Source organism: Nerophis lumbriciformis, linkage group LG12 (assembly GCF_033978685.3).
Source record: "Nerophis lumbriciformis linkage group LG12, RoL_Nlum_v2.1, whole genome shotgun sequence".
NCBI classification, from domain to species: domain Eukaryota; kingdom Metazoa; phylum Chordata; class Actinopteri; order Syngnathiformes; family Syngnathidae; genus Nerophis; species Nerophis lumbriciformis.
This window is the reverse complement of record NC_084559.2, coordinates 38,657,629-38,674,479: the sequence shown is the minus strand read 5'-3', so window position 1 is coordinate 38,674,479 and position 16,851 is coordinate 38,657,629.

Below are 16,851 nucleotides of genomic sequence, written 5' to 3'. Positions count from 1 at the left end.
GGTTTTTGGCCATGCTCGGGAGGGATGGAAAATTCCAGACTCTCGTGCATTTGATGAAAGCACTTTTGTGCGTGCCACACAGCAATGCATCATCAGAGAGGGTGTTCAGCATGGTTATAAAAATAGTGACAGAGAATAGAACAAGGATGGACAATTCAACCCTTAACTCAACAATGAGTAGATGAGTGTTATGTGTGTGTATATGTGTAAATAAATGAAAACTGAAATTCAAGTATTTATTTTATTTATATATATATATATATATATATATATATATATATATATATATATATATATGTCTTATATCTCCTGATGATTGAGGTAACCCCTCATGAAACAGGCCTGTCGAGATGAAGTAGTCTTGTGATTTTTTTCCCCACACATACATATATATATATATATATATATATATAGCTAGAATTCACTGAAAGTCAAGATTTTTTTTATATATGTGTGTATATATATATATATATATATATATATATGAAAATACTTGACTTAGTGAATTTTAGCTCTAAATATACTCCTCCCCTCTTAACCACGCCCCCACCCCACCCCCGACCATGCCTTCCCCACCCCCACCTCCTGAAATCGGAGGTCTCAATGTTGGCAAGTATGAGTTTAGGAGTTATGTTTAAATAACTGTCATAGTGAGTGTGGCAGTTACACTGTCATATTGAGTAAAAAAAAAAAACTTTTGTCTTTGCAAACCTCACAAAAGAAAACGTTTCTAATAAAAATCACAAAGATACATTTCTTCACGCATTATTAGACATTTTTCATGTGTGGTTTAGGAGTTATGTTTAAATAACTGTCATATTGAGTGTGGCAGTTATACTGTCATTATGTGTAAAACCTAATTTTGTATTAGCCAACCTTATAAACTGATTCTAGTAAAACATAGATTCAATTTTACAGGCATTTTTAGACATTTTACATGTTTGGTTTAGGAGTTGTGTTAGAATACATTTTTTATTGCTATTTTCGTTAGGGCAAGGCCGACCGGCAGGAGGCCACGGGGAAGACCCAGGACACATTGGGAAGACTATCATTCAAGTACCTTGGGGTGTGGGTGGACAATAAGCTGGACTGCAGGACTGTTAACACAGACCACTTGTACAGGAAAGGACAGAGCTGTACTTCCTGAGGCGGCTGTCCTTTGTCCCACACGCCATTAGACTGTACAACTCTTCTCTGGGGGGAGGGGGGCTACTAGGATGACAGGGGATGCAAATCAATAAGAGTGCAATATTTTTTCAAAACATGGTCACTACTGCCTAGTTTCTCTTGTTATATTCTTATTTTACTGTTATATTTTTATTCTCATTGTTGCTTTTTATTTTTATTCTATTGTAATATGTTTCTATTTTGTTTCAATTTATACCCCCATTATTTACTTTTCACTTTTTACAATTTTGTACACTACTGCTGGAATTTAAATTTTCCTGAGGGAACTCTCCTGAAGGAATCAATAAAGTACAATCTATGTATCTATCTATTTATGTCTCCTGGCTGGCCTGTAAATGCCTCGGGATCCCCCGAGAAGAGCTGGACAAAGTGGCTGGGGAGAGGAAAGTCTGGGCTTCTCTGCTTAGGCTGCTGCCCCCGCAACCTGACCTCGGATAAGCAGGAAGAAAATGGATGGATTTAGTATGACAGTAATACTGTCATATTAAGTAAAAAACTAAATTGGGTCTTTGCAAACATTACAAAATATATTTTTTCTAGTAAAACTCACAAAGATACATAACTCAAGGCATTATTAGCCATTTTGCATGTGTGGTTTAGGACTTATGTTTAAATAATCGTCAGATTGAGTGTGACAGTATACTGTCATAATGAATAAAACCCATATTTTGTAATTGCAAACCTTATGAAAACAAATGATTTTACTAAAACTCACATGGATACAATATTACAGGCATTTTTAGACATAATGCATGTTTGGTTTTGGAGTAATGTTTATATAACTTTCATATTTTGTATGACAGTAATACTGTCATATTGAATAAAAAAAACTAACTTGTATCTGTACAAACCTTAAAAAATATTTTTTTTTCCAGTAAAACTCACAAAGAGACATTTCTCCAGGCATTATTAGCCATTGTGCACATGTGGTTTAGGAGTTATGTTTAAATAGGGACGGCGTGGCGCAGTGGTAAAATGGCCGTGCGCGACCCGAGGGTCCCTGGTTCAATCCCCACCTAGTACCAACCTCGTCATGTCCGTTGTGTCCTGAGCAAGACACTTCACCCTTGCTCCTGATGGGTGCTGGTTAGCGCCTTGCATGGCAGCTCCCTCCATCAGTGTGTGAATGTGTGTGTGAATGGATAAATGTGGTCAAGTAGTGTCAAAGCGCTTTGAGTACCTTGAAGGTAGAAAAGCGCTATACAAGTACAACCCATTTATCATTTATCATTTATAAATAAATGTCAAATTGAATGTGGCAGTTATACTGTTATTATGAGTAAAACCTAATTTTTGTAAATGATAACCATACCACAATACCTGATTCTGGTAAAACTCACATAGATTCAATTTTACAGGCATTTTTAGACATTTTACATTATTGGTTTAGAGTTGTGTTTGAATACATGTTTATTGCTTTTTTCATTAGGGCAAGTCCGACGGGCAGGAGGCCGCGGGGAAGACCCAGGACACATTGTGAGTGAAACCTAATTTTTGTAATTGTAAACCTTACCAAAATACCCGATTCTGGTAAAACTCACATAGATTCAATATTACATGCATTTTTAGACGGATTGCATGTTTGGTTTTGGAGTCCGTTGTGCCCTGAGCAAGACACTTCACCCTTGCTCCTGATGGGTGCTGGTTAGCGCCTTGCATGGCAGCTCCCTCCATCAGTGTGTGAATGTGTGTGTGAATGGGTAAATGTGGAAGTAGTGTCAAAGCGCTTTGAGTACCTTGAAGGTAGAAAAGCGCTATACAAGTACAACCCATTTATTTATTTATTTATATCTAGTAAGACAGCTATACTGTTATATTGAGTAAAAAACAACAACTTGTGTCTTTACAAACCTTACACACTATATTTTTTCTAGTAAAACTCACAAAGAGACATTTCCCCAGGTATTATTAGCCACTGTGCATGTGTGGTTTAGGAGTTATGTTTAAATAAATGTCAAATTGAATGTGGCAGGTATACTATCATGAGTAAAACCACATTTTTGTAATTGTAAACCTTACCAAAATACCTGATTCTGGTAAAACTCACATAGATTCAATATTACATGCATTTTTAGACGGATTGCTTGTTTGGTTTTGGAGTTATGTTTTTACAACTTTCATATTTAGTATGACAGTTATACTGTCATATTGAGAAAAAAAACAACTAACTTGCGTCTTTGCAAACCTTACAAAAGATCATTATTCTGGTAAAGACTTAGACTTTCTTTTTATTGTCATTCAAATTTGAACTTTACAGCACAGATAACACAATTTCGTTACATAAACTCATGGTAGTGCAGGATAAAAAAGCAATAAGGTGCATATATAAATAAATATAAATAATAAATAAATATATATATAAAATAAATAAATATACTTAAATATATATAAATAAATAAAAAGATTACTGTGCAGATAAATATATTGCACTTTTTCCACATGCGCCCACGTTTATGGGTGTATGTTGTATTGGGGTTTTTTTTATTCCAGCGAGTTAATCCATTTTGAGGGGAGTTGAGGGGATAATTTAATTATAATGCGTTCAAGAGTCTTACGGCCTGAGGGAAGAAGCTGGAGGTTCTGCTTCGGAGGCTGCGGAACCTCTTTCTAGAGTCCAGCAGTGAAAACAGTCCTTGGTGGGGGTGGGAGGAGTCTTTGCAAATTTTCTGAGCCCTGGTCAGGCAGCGCTTTTTGCGATCTCCTGGATAGGAGGAAGAGGGTTCCTGAAGATCTTTTCCGCCGTCCTCACCACTCTCTGGAGAGACTTCCAGTCTGAGGCACTGCAGGCTCCAGTCCAGACAGAGATGCTGTTGGTCAGCAGGCTCTCTATAACAAAGATACAGTTCTCCAAGCATTATTAGCTATTTGCATTTGTTGTTTAGGATTTATGTTTAAATAAAGGTCATAGTGAGTAAAACCTAAATTTTGTATTTGCAAACCTTACAAAAACAATTGATTCTAGTAAAACTCACAGATACAATATCACAGTCATTTTTAGACATAATGCATGTTTGGTTTTGGAGTTGTGTTTATATAACTTTCATATTTAGTATTACAGTAATACTGTCATATTGAGTAAAAAAAAAAACAACTAACTTGTGTCTTTACAAACCTTACAAAATATTTTTCCCAGTAAAACTCAAAGATACATTTCTACAGGCATTATTAGCCATTTTACATGTGCGGTTTAGGATTTATGTTTAAATAACTGTCATATTGAGTGTGACAGTAAAGTCATAGTGAGAAAGCAAACTAACTTGTGTCTTTGCAATGCTTACAAAAGAAAATGTTACTAGTAAAACTCACAAAAGATACATTTCTTCATGCATTATTAGAAAATGTTCATGTGTAGTTTAGGAGTTATGTTTTAATAACTGTCAAATTGAGCGTGGCAGTTATACTGTCATTAAGTGTTAAACCTAATTTTTGTATTTGCAAACCTTACAAAACAACTGATTCTAGTAAAACTCACATAGATTCAATATTGCAGGCATTTTAGACATTTCACATGTTTGGTTTAGGAGTTGTGTTTGAATACATTTTAATTGCTTTTTTCGTTAGGGCAAGTCCGACCGGCAGGAGGCCACGGGGAAGCCCCAGGACACATTGGGAAGACTATGTCAGCCGGCTGGCCTGGGAACGCTTCGGGATCTCCCGAGAAGAGCTGGACGAATTGGCTGGGGAGAGGGAAGTCTGGGCTTCTCTGCTTAGGCTGCTGCCCCCGCAACCCGACCTCGGATAAGCAGAAGAAAATGGATACATTTAGTATGACAGTTATACTATTATATTGAGTAAAAAAAACTAACTTGTGTCTTTAAAAACCTTACAAATTATATGTTTTCTAGTAAAACTCACAAAGATACATCTCCAGGCATTATAAGCCATTTTGCATGTGGTTTAGGGGTTATGTTTAAATAACTGCCATATTGAATGTGGCAGTTATACTGTCATTATGAGTAAAACCTAATTTTTGTAATTGTAAACCTTACCAAAATACCTGATTCTGGTGAAACTCACATAGATTCAATATTAAAGGCATTTTTAGACGGATTGCATGTGTAGTTTTGAAATTATGTTTATACAACTTTCTTATTTAGTATGACAGTGATACTATCATATTGAGTAAAAAAACTAACTTGTGTCTTTGCAAACCTTACAATAGAACATTTTAGTAAAACTCACAAAGATACATTTCTTCATGCATTATTAGAAAATGTTCATGTGTAGTTTTGAAGTTATGTTTATATAACTTTCATATATAGTATGACAGTTATACTATTATATTGAGTAAAAAAAAACTAACTTGTGTCTTTACAAACCTTACAAAATATTGTTTCCCAGTAAAACTCACAAAGATACATTTCTACAGGCATTATTAACCATTTTGTATGTGTGGTTTAGGAGTTATGTTTAAATAACTGAAATTGAGTGTGACAGTATACTGTCAAAGTGAGTAAAAAAGAAACTAACTCGTGTCTTTGCAAACCTTACAAAAGAAAATGTTACTAGTAAAACTCACAAAGATTCATGCATTATTAGAAAATGGTCATGTGTAATTTAGGAGTTATGTTTAAATAACTGTCATTTTGAGTGTGGTAGTATAACTGCCACACATATTGAGTTATAAAGTTAAGTGTAAAACCTAATTTTTGTATTTGCAAACCTTACAAAAACAACTGTTTCTTGTAAAACTCACATTCAATATTAAAGGCATTTTAGACATTTTACATGTTTTGTTTAGGAGTTGTGTTTGAATACATTAGTATTGCTTTTTTCGTTAAGGCAAGTCCAAACGGCAGGAAGCCACGGGGAAGACACAGGACACATTGGGAAGATTATATCAGCTGGCTGGCCTGGGAGCTGGGCTTCTCTGCTTAGGCTGCAGCCCCCGCAACACGACCTCGGATAAGCGAAAGAAAATGGATGGATTTAGTATGACAGTTTTACTATCATATTGAGTAAAAAAAAAAACTAACTTTTGTTTTTGTAAACATTCAAAATATATTTTTTCTAGTAAAACTCACAAAGATAGAGTTATGTTTAAATAACTGTCATATTAAATGTAACGGTATACTCTCATATAGAGTAAAACCTAATTTTTGTATTTGCAAACCTTACAAAAACAACGGATTCTAGTAAAACTCACATGAATTCAATATTACAGTTATTTTTAGACATTTTGCCTGTTTAGTTTAGAAATTATGATTGAATACATTTTTATTGCTTTTTTCACATTATCTCAGGATTTTAGGAATATTACTGTCATATTGAGTAAAAAACTACTTTTTGTGTTTGCAAGCCTTAAATATGTTTCGAGTAAAACTCACAATAATGCATTATTTCAGGCAATATTATCTCGTTTTATGTGTAGTTTAGGAGTTATGTTTATTTACTGTCATATTGAGTGTACATTGTCATGGTGAAAAAAACCTAATTTTTTTCATTTGCAAAAATGTCAAACACATCCGATTCTAGTAAAACTCACATGGATTCAACATTACAGGCATTTTTACACATTTTGCATGTTTGATTTAGGAAATATGATTGAATATATTTTCATTGCTTTTTTCGCATTATCTCAGGATTTTAGGAATATTACTGTCATATTGAGTAAAAAACTACTTTTTGTGTTTGCAAGATTTGAAAAAGCATATGTTTCGAGTAAAACTCTGTAGAATGCATTATTTGAGGCATCATTAGCCATTTTGCATGTGTAGTTAGGAGTTATTTTTAAATAACTGTCATATTGAGTGTGACAGTATACTGTCATAGTGAGTAAAACTTAATTTTTGTATTTGCAAACCTTATAAAAACAACTGATTCTATTAAAACTTACATGGATTTAATATTACAGGCATTTTTAGACATTTTGCATTGTTGGTTTAGGAATTATGTTGGAATACTTTTTATTGCTTTTTTCGCATTATCTCAGGATTTTAAGAACATTACTGTCATATTGAGTAAAAAAACTACTTTTTGTGTTTGCAAGCCTTAAAAAAGCATATGTTTCGAGTAAAACTCACAATAATGCATTAGTTCAGGCAATATTAGCTCATTTTTATGTGTAGTTTAGGAGTTATGTTTATTTACTGTCATATTGAGGGTACTTCTCATGTTGAAAAAAACCTTTTTTTTTTATTTGCAAAAATTTCAAACACAACCGATTCTAGGAAAACTCACATGGATTCAATATTACAGGCATTTTTACAAATGTTGCATGTTTAGTTTAGAAATTATGATTGAATACATTTTTATTGCTTTTTTCGCATTATCTCAGGATTTTAGGGATATAACTGTCATATTGAGTAAAAAACTACTTTTTGTGTTTGCAAGATTTAAAAAAGCATATGTTCAGAGTAAAACTCCGTACAATGCATTATTTGAGGCATCATTAGCCATTTTGCATGTGTAGTTAGGAGTTATGATTACAAAACTGTCATATTGATTGTGACAGTTTACTTTCATAAACAGTAAAACCTAATTTTTGTTTTTGCAAACCTTACTAAAACAACTGATTCTAGTAAAACTCACATTGATTTAATATTACAGGCATTTTTGGACATTTTGCATTGTTGGTTTAGGAATTATGTTGGAATACATTTTTATTGCTTTTTTCGCATTATCTCAGAATTTTAAGAACATTACTGTCATATTGAATAAAAACTACTTTTTGTGTTTGCAAGCCTTAAAAAAGCATATGTTTCGAGTAAAACTCACAAGAATGCATTATTTCAGGCAATATTAGCTCATTTTTAAGTGTAGTTTAGGAGTTATGTTTAATTTACTGTCATATTGAGTGTACATTGTCATGGTGAAAAAAACCTAATTTTTGTATTTGCAAAAATTTCAAACACAACCTAATCTAGTAAAACTCACATGGATTCAATATTACAGGCATTTTTAACACATTTTGCATGTTTGATTTAGGAAATATGATTGAATATATTTTCATTGCTTTTTTTCGCATTATCTCAGGATTTTAAGAACATTACTGTCATATTGAGTAAAAATATACTTTTTGTGTTTGCAAGCCTTAAAAAAAGCACATGTTTCGAGGAAAACTCCCAAGGATCCATTATTTCAAACATTATTAGCCATTTTACATTAGTAGTTTAGGAGTTATGATTAAAAAAACTGTCATATTGATTGTGACAGTTTACTTTCATAAAGAGTAAAACCTAATTTTTGTTTTTGCAAACCTTACTAAAACAACTGATTCTAGTAAAACTCACATGGATTTAATATTACAGGCATTTTTAGACATTTTGCATTGTTGGTTTAGGAATTATGTTGGAATAACTTTTTATTGCTTTTTTCGCATTATCTCAGAATTTTAAGAACATTACTGTAATATTGAATAAAAACTACTTTTGTGTGTTTGCAAGCCTTAAAAAAGCATATGTTTCGAGTAAAACTCACAATAATGCATTAGTTCAGGCAATATTAGCTCATTTTTATGTGTAGTTTAGGAATTATGTTTAATTTACTGTCATATTGAGTGTACATTGTCATGGTGAAAAAAAACTAATTTTTCTAATTGCAAACCTTTCAAACACAACTGATTCTAGTAAAACTCACATATATTCAATATTACAGGCATTTTTAGACATTTCACATGTTTGAATACATTTTTATTGCTTTTTTCGTTAGGGCAAGTCCGATCGGCAGGAGGCCACGGGGAAGACCCAGGACACATTGGGAAGACTATGTCTCAGGCTGGCCTGGGAATGCCTTGGGATCCCCCGAGAAGAGCTGGACAAAGTGGCTGGGGCATCTCTGCTTAGGCTGCTGCCCCCGCAACCCGACCTCGGATAAGCGGAAGAAAATGGATGGATTTAGTATGACAGTTATACTGTCATATTGAGTAAAAAAAACTATTTTTCATAGATTCAATATTACAGGCATCTTTAGATGGATTGCATGTTTGGTTTTGGAGATATGTTTATACAACTTTCATATTGAGTAAAAAAAAAACAACTTGTGTCTGCAAACCTTACAAAAGATTATTATTCTAGTAAAACTAACAAAGATACATTTTTCCAAGCATTATTAGCATTTGTTGTTTTGGAGTTATAATGCTTGCGTTGAGAGGCGACGTGCCAGGGTGGCAATTCTTGTTGCCCCCCGGCTCAAAGCCTGCACGTTGGAGTTCAACCCAGTGGACCAGTGGGTAGCTTTCCTCCGCCTTCGGGTGGGGGGACGGGTCCTGACTGTTGTTTGGCCTTACGCGCCAAACGGCAGCTCAGAGTACCCACCCTTTTTGGATTCACTCGAGGGAGTACTGGAAAGTGCTCCACCGGGTGATTCCCTCGTTCTACTGGGGGCCTTCAACGCTCATCTTGGCAACAACAGTGAAACCTGGAGAGGCGTGATTGGGAAGAATGGCCACCCGGATCTGAACCCGAGTGGTGTTTTGTTATTGGACTTTTGTGCTCGTCACAGATTGTCAATAACAAACACCAAGTTCAAACATAAGGGTGTCCATATGTGCACTTGGCACCAGGACACCCCAGGCCGCAGTTCCATGATCGATTTTGTAGTTGTGTCATCGGATTTGCGGTCTCATGTTTTGGACACTCGGGTGAAAAGAGGGGCGGAGCTTTCTACCGATCACCACCTGGTGGTGAGTTGGCTGCGATGGTGGGGGAGGATGCCTGACAGACCTGGCATTGTGAGGGTTTGCTGGGAACGCCTCCGGAAGAACTTTGAACATGTCACGAGGGAGGCGCTGGACATTGAGTCTGTGTGGACCATGTTCCGTGCCTCTCTTGTCGAGCCGGCTGATTGGAGCTGTGGCCGCAAGGAGTTTGGTGCTTGTCGTGGCGGTAATCTTAGAACCCGCTGGTGGACACCAGCAGTGAGGGATGCCGTCAAGCTGAAGAAAGAGCCTATCGGGTCCTTTTGGCTCATGGGACTCCAGAGGCAGCCGACAGGCCAAGCGAAAAGCGGCTTCAGCGGTCGCAGAGGCAAAAACTCGGACATGGGAGGAGTTTGGAGAAGCCATGGAAAACGACTTCCAGACGGCTTCGAAGCGATTCTGGACCACCATCCGCCGGCTCAAGGGGGGGCAGCAGTGCACTGTAACACCGTGTATGGTGAGGATGGTGCGCTGCTGACCTCTACTGCAGCTGTTATTGATCGGTGGAGGGAATACTTTGAAGACCTCCTTAATCCCACCAACATGCCTTCCTATGAGGAAGCAGTGCCTGGGGAATCTGTGGTGGGCTCTCCTATTTCTGGGGCTGAGGATGCCAAGGTAGTTAAAAAGCTCCTCAATGGCAATGCCCTGGGGGTGGATGAGATCCGTCCGGAGTTCCTTAAGGCTCTGGATGCTGTGGGGCTGTCTTGGTTGACAAGACTCTGCAACATCGCGTGGACATCGGGGGCGGTACTTCTAGATTGGGAGACCGGGGTGGTGGTTCCTCTCTTTAAGAAGGGGAACCAGAGGGTGTGTTTCAACTATCGTGAGATCACACTCCTCAGTCTTCCCGGTAAGGTCTATTCATGTGTACTGGAGAAGAGGCTACGCCGGATAGTCGAACCTCGGATTCAGTAGGAACAGTGTGGTTTACGTCCTGGTCGTGGAACTGCGGACCAGCTTTATACTCTCAGCAGAGTCCTTGAGGGTGCATGTGAGTTTGCCCAACCAGTCTACATGTGCTTTATGGACTTGGAGAAGGCATTCGACCATTTACCCCTGGAAGTCCTGTGGGGAGTGCTTAGAGAGTATGGGGTAACGGACTGTCTTATTGTGGCGGTTCGCTCCCTTTGCAAGAGTCAGAGCTTGGTCCGGCAATGCGGACCCGTTTCCAGTGAGGGTTGGACTCCGCCAAGGCTGCCCTTTGTCACCGATTCTGTTCATAACCTTTATGGACAGAATTTCTAGGCGCAGTCAGGGCGTTGAGGGGATCCGGTTTGGTGTCTGCAGGATTAGGTCTCTGCTATTTGCAGATGATGTGGTCCTGATGGCTTCATCTGGCCAAGATCTTCAGCCCTCACTGGATCGGTTCGCAGACGAGTGTGAAGTGACTGGGATGTGAATCAGCACCTCCAAATCCGAGTCCATGGTTCTCGCCCGGAAAAGGGTGGAGTGCCATCTCCGGGTTGGGGAGGAGATCTTGCCCCAAGTGGAGGAGGTCAAGCACCTCAGAGTCTTGTTCACGAGTGAGGGAAGAGTGGATCGTGAGATCGACAGGCGGAACGGTGCGGCGTCTTCAGTAATGCGGATGCTGTATTGATTCGTTGTGGTGAAGAAGGAGCTGAGCCGGAAGGCAAAGCTCTCGATTTACCGGTCGATCTATGTTCCCATCCTCACCTATGGTCATGAGTTTTGTGTCATGGCCGAAAGGACAAAATCACGGATACAAGCGGCCGAAATGAGTTTCCTCCGCCAGGTGGCGGGGCTCTCCCTTAGAGATAGGGTGAGAAGCTCTGTCTTCCGGGAGGAGCTCAAAGTAAAGCCATTGCTCCTCCATTTCGAGAGGAGCCAGATGAGGTGGTTCGGGCATCTGGTCAGGATGCCACCCGAACGCCTCCCTAGGGAGGTGTTTCGGGCACGTCCGACCGGTAGGAGGCCCAGGAAGACCCAGGAAACGGGAAGCTTATCTCTCCCGGCTGGCCTGGGAACGCCCCAGGATCCCCCGAGAGGAGCTGGACGAAGTGGCTGGGGAGAGGAAAGTCTGGGGTTCCCTGCTTAGGCTGCAGCCCCCGCGACCCGACCTCGGATAAGCGGAAGAAAATGGATGGCTGGATGGATGGAGTTATGTTTAAATAACTGTCATAAAGAGTAAAACCTCATTTTTGTATTTGTAAACCTTACCAAAACAACTGATTTTAGTAAAACTCACACACATTCAATATTACAGGCATTTTTAGATATTTTGCTTATTTGGTGTAGGAATTATGATGGAATACATTGTTTTTGCTTATTTTGCATTATCTCAGGATTTTAAGAACTTTACTGTCATATTGAGGAAAACAAATACTTTTTGTGTTTGCAAGCCTTAAAAAAGCATATGTTTCGAGTAAAACTCACAAGAATGCCTTATTTCAGGCATTATTAGCCATTTTTTATGTGTAGTTTAGGCATACTTGCCAAGCCTCCTGGATTTTCCAGGAGACTCCCGAAATTCAGCGCCTCTCCCGAAAACCTCCCGGGACAAATTTTCTCCCGAAAATCTCCCGAAATTCAGGCTGATCTGAGTGAGGACAGCCTGTATTCACGTCTGCTTTCCCACGAAATAAACAGCATGCCTGCCCAATCACGTTTTAACTGTAGAATGATCGAGGGCGAGTTTTTGGTTTCTTATGTGGGTTTATTGGTAGGTAGTTTCATTCACGTCCTCCCAGCGCGGTAACAACACAAAACAACAGCAGTCACGTTTTCGTCTACCGTAAAGCAGTTTGCTGCCGTAAACAGCAATGTTGTGACACTCTTTAAACAGGGCAATACTGCCATCTGCTGTACATGCATATGTGACAATAACATCCAGGGCTTTTAGAGAGTGCAGTGAACAACTGCGCACACAACAAGGAGACGAAGCAGAAGAACGCGGAAGATACAGCCATGGCGACGCCGACGACGAGTAAGATGAAGAAACACGCTTATAAGTTCCAAGCCGCAGCTGCGATTGGACCTGGATCATGGAACCATGATCCAGGTCCAATCTATATATATAGAAGTAGTGGAATACCAAGTGCTTGGCAGTGAAGATCTTCCTCAGGAAGCAAAGATTGACCGGTTTTTGGCCATGCTCGGGAGGGATGGAAAATTCCAGACTCTCGTGCATTTGATGAAAGCACTTTTGTGCGTGCCACACAGCAATGCATCATCAGAGAGGGTGTTCAGCATGGTTATAAAAATAGTGACAGAGAATAGAACAAGGATGGACAATTCAACCCTTAACTCAACAATGAGTAGATGAGTGTTATGTGTGTGTATATGTGTAAATAAATGAAAACTGAAATTCAAGTATTTATTTTATATATATATATATATATATATATATATATATATATATATATATATATATATATATATATATATAAATATATATATATATATATATATATATATATATATATATATATATATATATATATATATGTCTTATATCTCCTGATGATTGAGGGAACCCCTCATGAAACAGGCCTGTAGAGATGAAGTAGTCTTGTGATTTTTTTTCCCACACATACATATATATATATATATATATATATATATATATATATATATATATATATATATATATATATATATATATATATATATATATAGCTAGAATTCACTGAAAGTCAAGTTTTTTTATATATGTGTGTATATATATGTATATATATATATATATATATATATATATATATATATATATATATATATATATATATATATATATATATATATATATATATGAAATACTTGACTTAGTGAATTATAGCTCTAAATATACTCCTCCCCTCTTAACCACGCCCCCACCCCACCCCCGACCATGCCTTCCCCACCCCCACCTCCTGAAATCGGAGGTCTCAATGTTGGCAAGTATGAGTTTAGGAGTTATGTTTAAATAACTGTCATAGTGAGTGTGGCAGTTACACTGTCATATTGAGTAAAAAAAACTAACTTGTGTCTTTGCAAACCTCACAAAAGAAAACGTTTCTAATAAAAATCACAAAGATACATTTCTTCACGCATTATTAGACATTTTTCATGTGTGGTTTAGGAGTTATGTTTAAATAATCGTCAGATTGAGTGTGACAGTATACTGTCATAGTGAGTAAAACCCATATTTTGTAATTGCAAACCTTATGAAAACAAATGATTCTACTAAAACTCACATGGATTTAATATTACAGGCATTTTTAGACATTTTGCATTGTTGTTTTAGAAATTATGTTGGAATACATTTTTATTGCTTTTTTCGCATTATCTCAGAATTTTAAGAACATTACTGTAATATTGAATAAAAACTACTTTTTGTGTTTGCAAGCCTTAAAAAAGCATATGTTTCGAGTAAAACTCACAAGATTGCATTATTTCAGGCAATATTAGCTCATTTTTAAGTGTAGTTTAGGAGTTATGTTTAATTTACTGTCATATTGAGTGTACATTGTCATGGTGAAAAAAACCAAATTTTTGTATTTGCAAAAATTTCAAACAACCTAATCTAGTAAAACTCACATGGATTCAATATTACAGGCATTTTTACACATTTTGCATGTTTGATTTAGGAAATATGATTGAATATATTTTCAGTGCTTTTTTCGCATTATCTCAGTATTTTAGGAATATTACTGTCATATTGAGTAAAAAACTACTTTTTGTGTTTGCAAGATTTGAAAAAGCATATGTTTCGAGTAAAACTCCGTAGAATGCATTATTTGAGGCATCATTAGACATTTTGCATGTGTAGTTTAGGAGTTATGATTAAATAAATGTCATATTGAGTGTGACAGTTTACTTTCGTAAAGAGTAAAACCTAATTTTTGTTTTTGCAAACCTTACTAAAACACTTGATTCTAGTTAAACTCACATGGATTCAATAATACAGGCATTTTTACACATTTTGCATGTTTAGTTTAGAAATTATGATTAAATACATTTTTATGGCTTTTTTCGCATTATCTCAGGATTTTAAGAACATTACTGTCATATTGAGTAAAAAAAATACTTTTTGTGTTTGCAAGCCTTAAGAAAGCATATGTTTCGAGGAAAACTCCCAAGGATACATTATTTTAAAAACATTATTAGCCATTTTGCATGAGTAGTTTAGGAGTTATGATTAAAAAACTGTCATATTCAGTGTGACAGTTTACTTTCATAAAGAGAAAAACCTAATTTTTGTTTTTCAAACTTTACTAAAACAACTGATTCTAGTAAAACTCACATGGATTCAATAATACAGGCATTTTTACACATTTTGCATGTCTAGTTTAGAAATTATGATTGAATACATTTTTATTGCTTTTTTCGCATTATCTCAGGATTTTAGGAACATTACTGTCATTTTGAGTAAAAAAATACTTTTTGTGTTTGCAAGCCTTAAGAAAGCATATGTTTCAAGGAAAACTCCCAAGGATCCATTATTTCAAACATTATTAGCCATTTTGCATGAGTGGTTTAGGAGTTATGATTAAAAAATTGTCATATTGAGTGTGACAGTTTACTTTCATAAAGAGTAAAACCTAATTTTTGCTTTTGCAAACCTTACTAAAACAACTGATTCTAGTGAAACTCACAAGGATATAATATTACTGGCATTTTTAGACATTTTGCATGTTTGGTTTAGAAATTATGATTGAATAATTTTTTTTTGCTTTTTTCACATTATCTCAAGAATTGAAGAACATTACTGTCATATTGAGTAAAAAAATACTTTTTGTGTTTGCAAGCCTTAAGAAAGCATATGTTTCGAGGAAAACTCCCAAGGATCCATTATTTCAAACATTATTAGCCATTTTGCATGAGTAGTTTAGGAGTTATGATTAAAAAATTGTCATATTGAGTGTGACAGTTTACTTTCATAAAGAGTAAAACCAAATTTTTGTTTTTGCAAACCTTACTAAAACAACTGATTCTAGTAAAACTCACATGGATTTAATATTACAGGCATTTTTAGACATTTTGCAATGTTGGTTTAGGAATTATGTTGGAATACATTTTTATTGCTTTTTTCGCATTATCTCAGAATTTTAAGAACATTACTGTCATATTGAGTAAAAACTACTTTTTGTGTTTGCAAGCCTTAAAAAGCATATGTTTCGAGTAAAACTCACAATAATGCATTATTTCAGGCAATATTAGCTAATTTTTAAGTGTAGTTTAGGAGTTATGTTTAATTTACTGTCATATTGAGTGTACATTGGTCAGCACGGTGGAAGAGGGGTTAGTGCGTCTGCCTCACAATACGAAGGACCTGAGTAGTCCTTGGTTCAATCCCAGGCTCGGGATCTTTCTGTGTGGAGTTTGCATGTTCTCCCCGTGACTGCGTGGGTTCCCTCCGGGTACTCCGGCTTCCTCCCACCTCCAAAGACATGCACCTGGGGATAGGTTGATTGGCAACACCAAATTGGCCCTAGTGTGTGAATGTGAGTGTGAATGTTGTCTGTCTATCTGTGTTGGCCCTGCAATGAGGTAGCAACTTGTCCAGGGTGTACCCCGCCTTCCGCCTGATTGTAGCTGAGATAGGCTCCAGCGCCCCCCCCGCGACCCCAAAAGGAATAAGCGGTAGAAAAATGGATGGATGGATGAGGGTACATTGTCATGGTGAAAAAAAACAACCTAATCTTGGTTTTGGAGTTATGTTTATATAACCTCCTTTCTGAGCCGCCACCTTATCGTGGTAGAGGAGTTTGCAGGGCCCACTGATCCTAGGAGCTATGCTGTCTGTGGGCTTCTATGCCCCCTCGTAGGCTCTCCCAAGACAAATAGGTCCTAGGTGAGGGATCAGACAAAGAGCAGCTCAAAGACCTTTATGAAAAGCACAAATCGAGGTCCTAGATTTTTCCTTGCCTGGACGCGGGTCACCGTGGCTCCCCTGTGGAGCCAGGCCCAGAGGTGGGGCACGATGGCGAGCGCCTGTTGGCTGGCTCAGCTCAATGAAGCAATGTGGTTCCCTCCTCCAATGGGCTCACCACTCATGGGCTGGGTTATAGAGTGTGAGCTGAGCG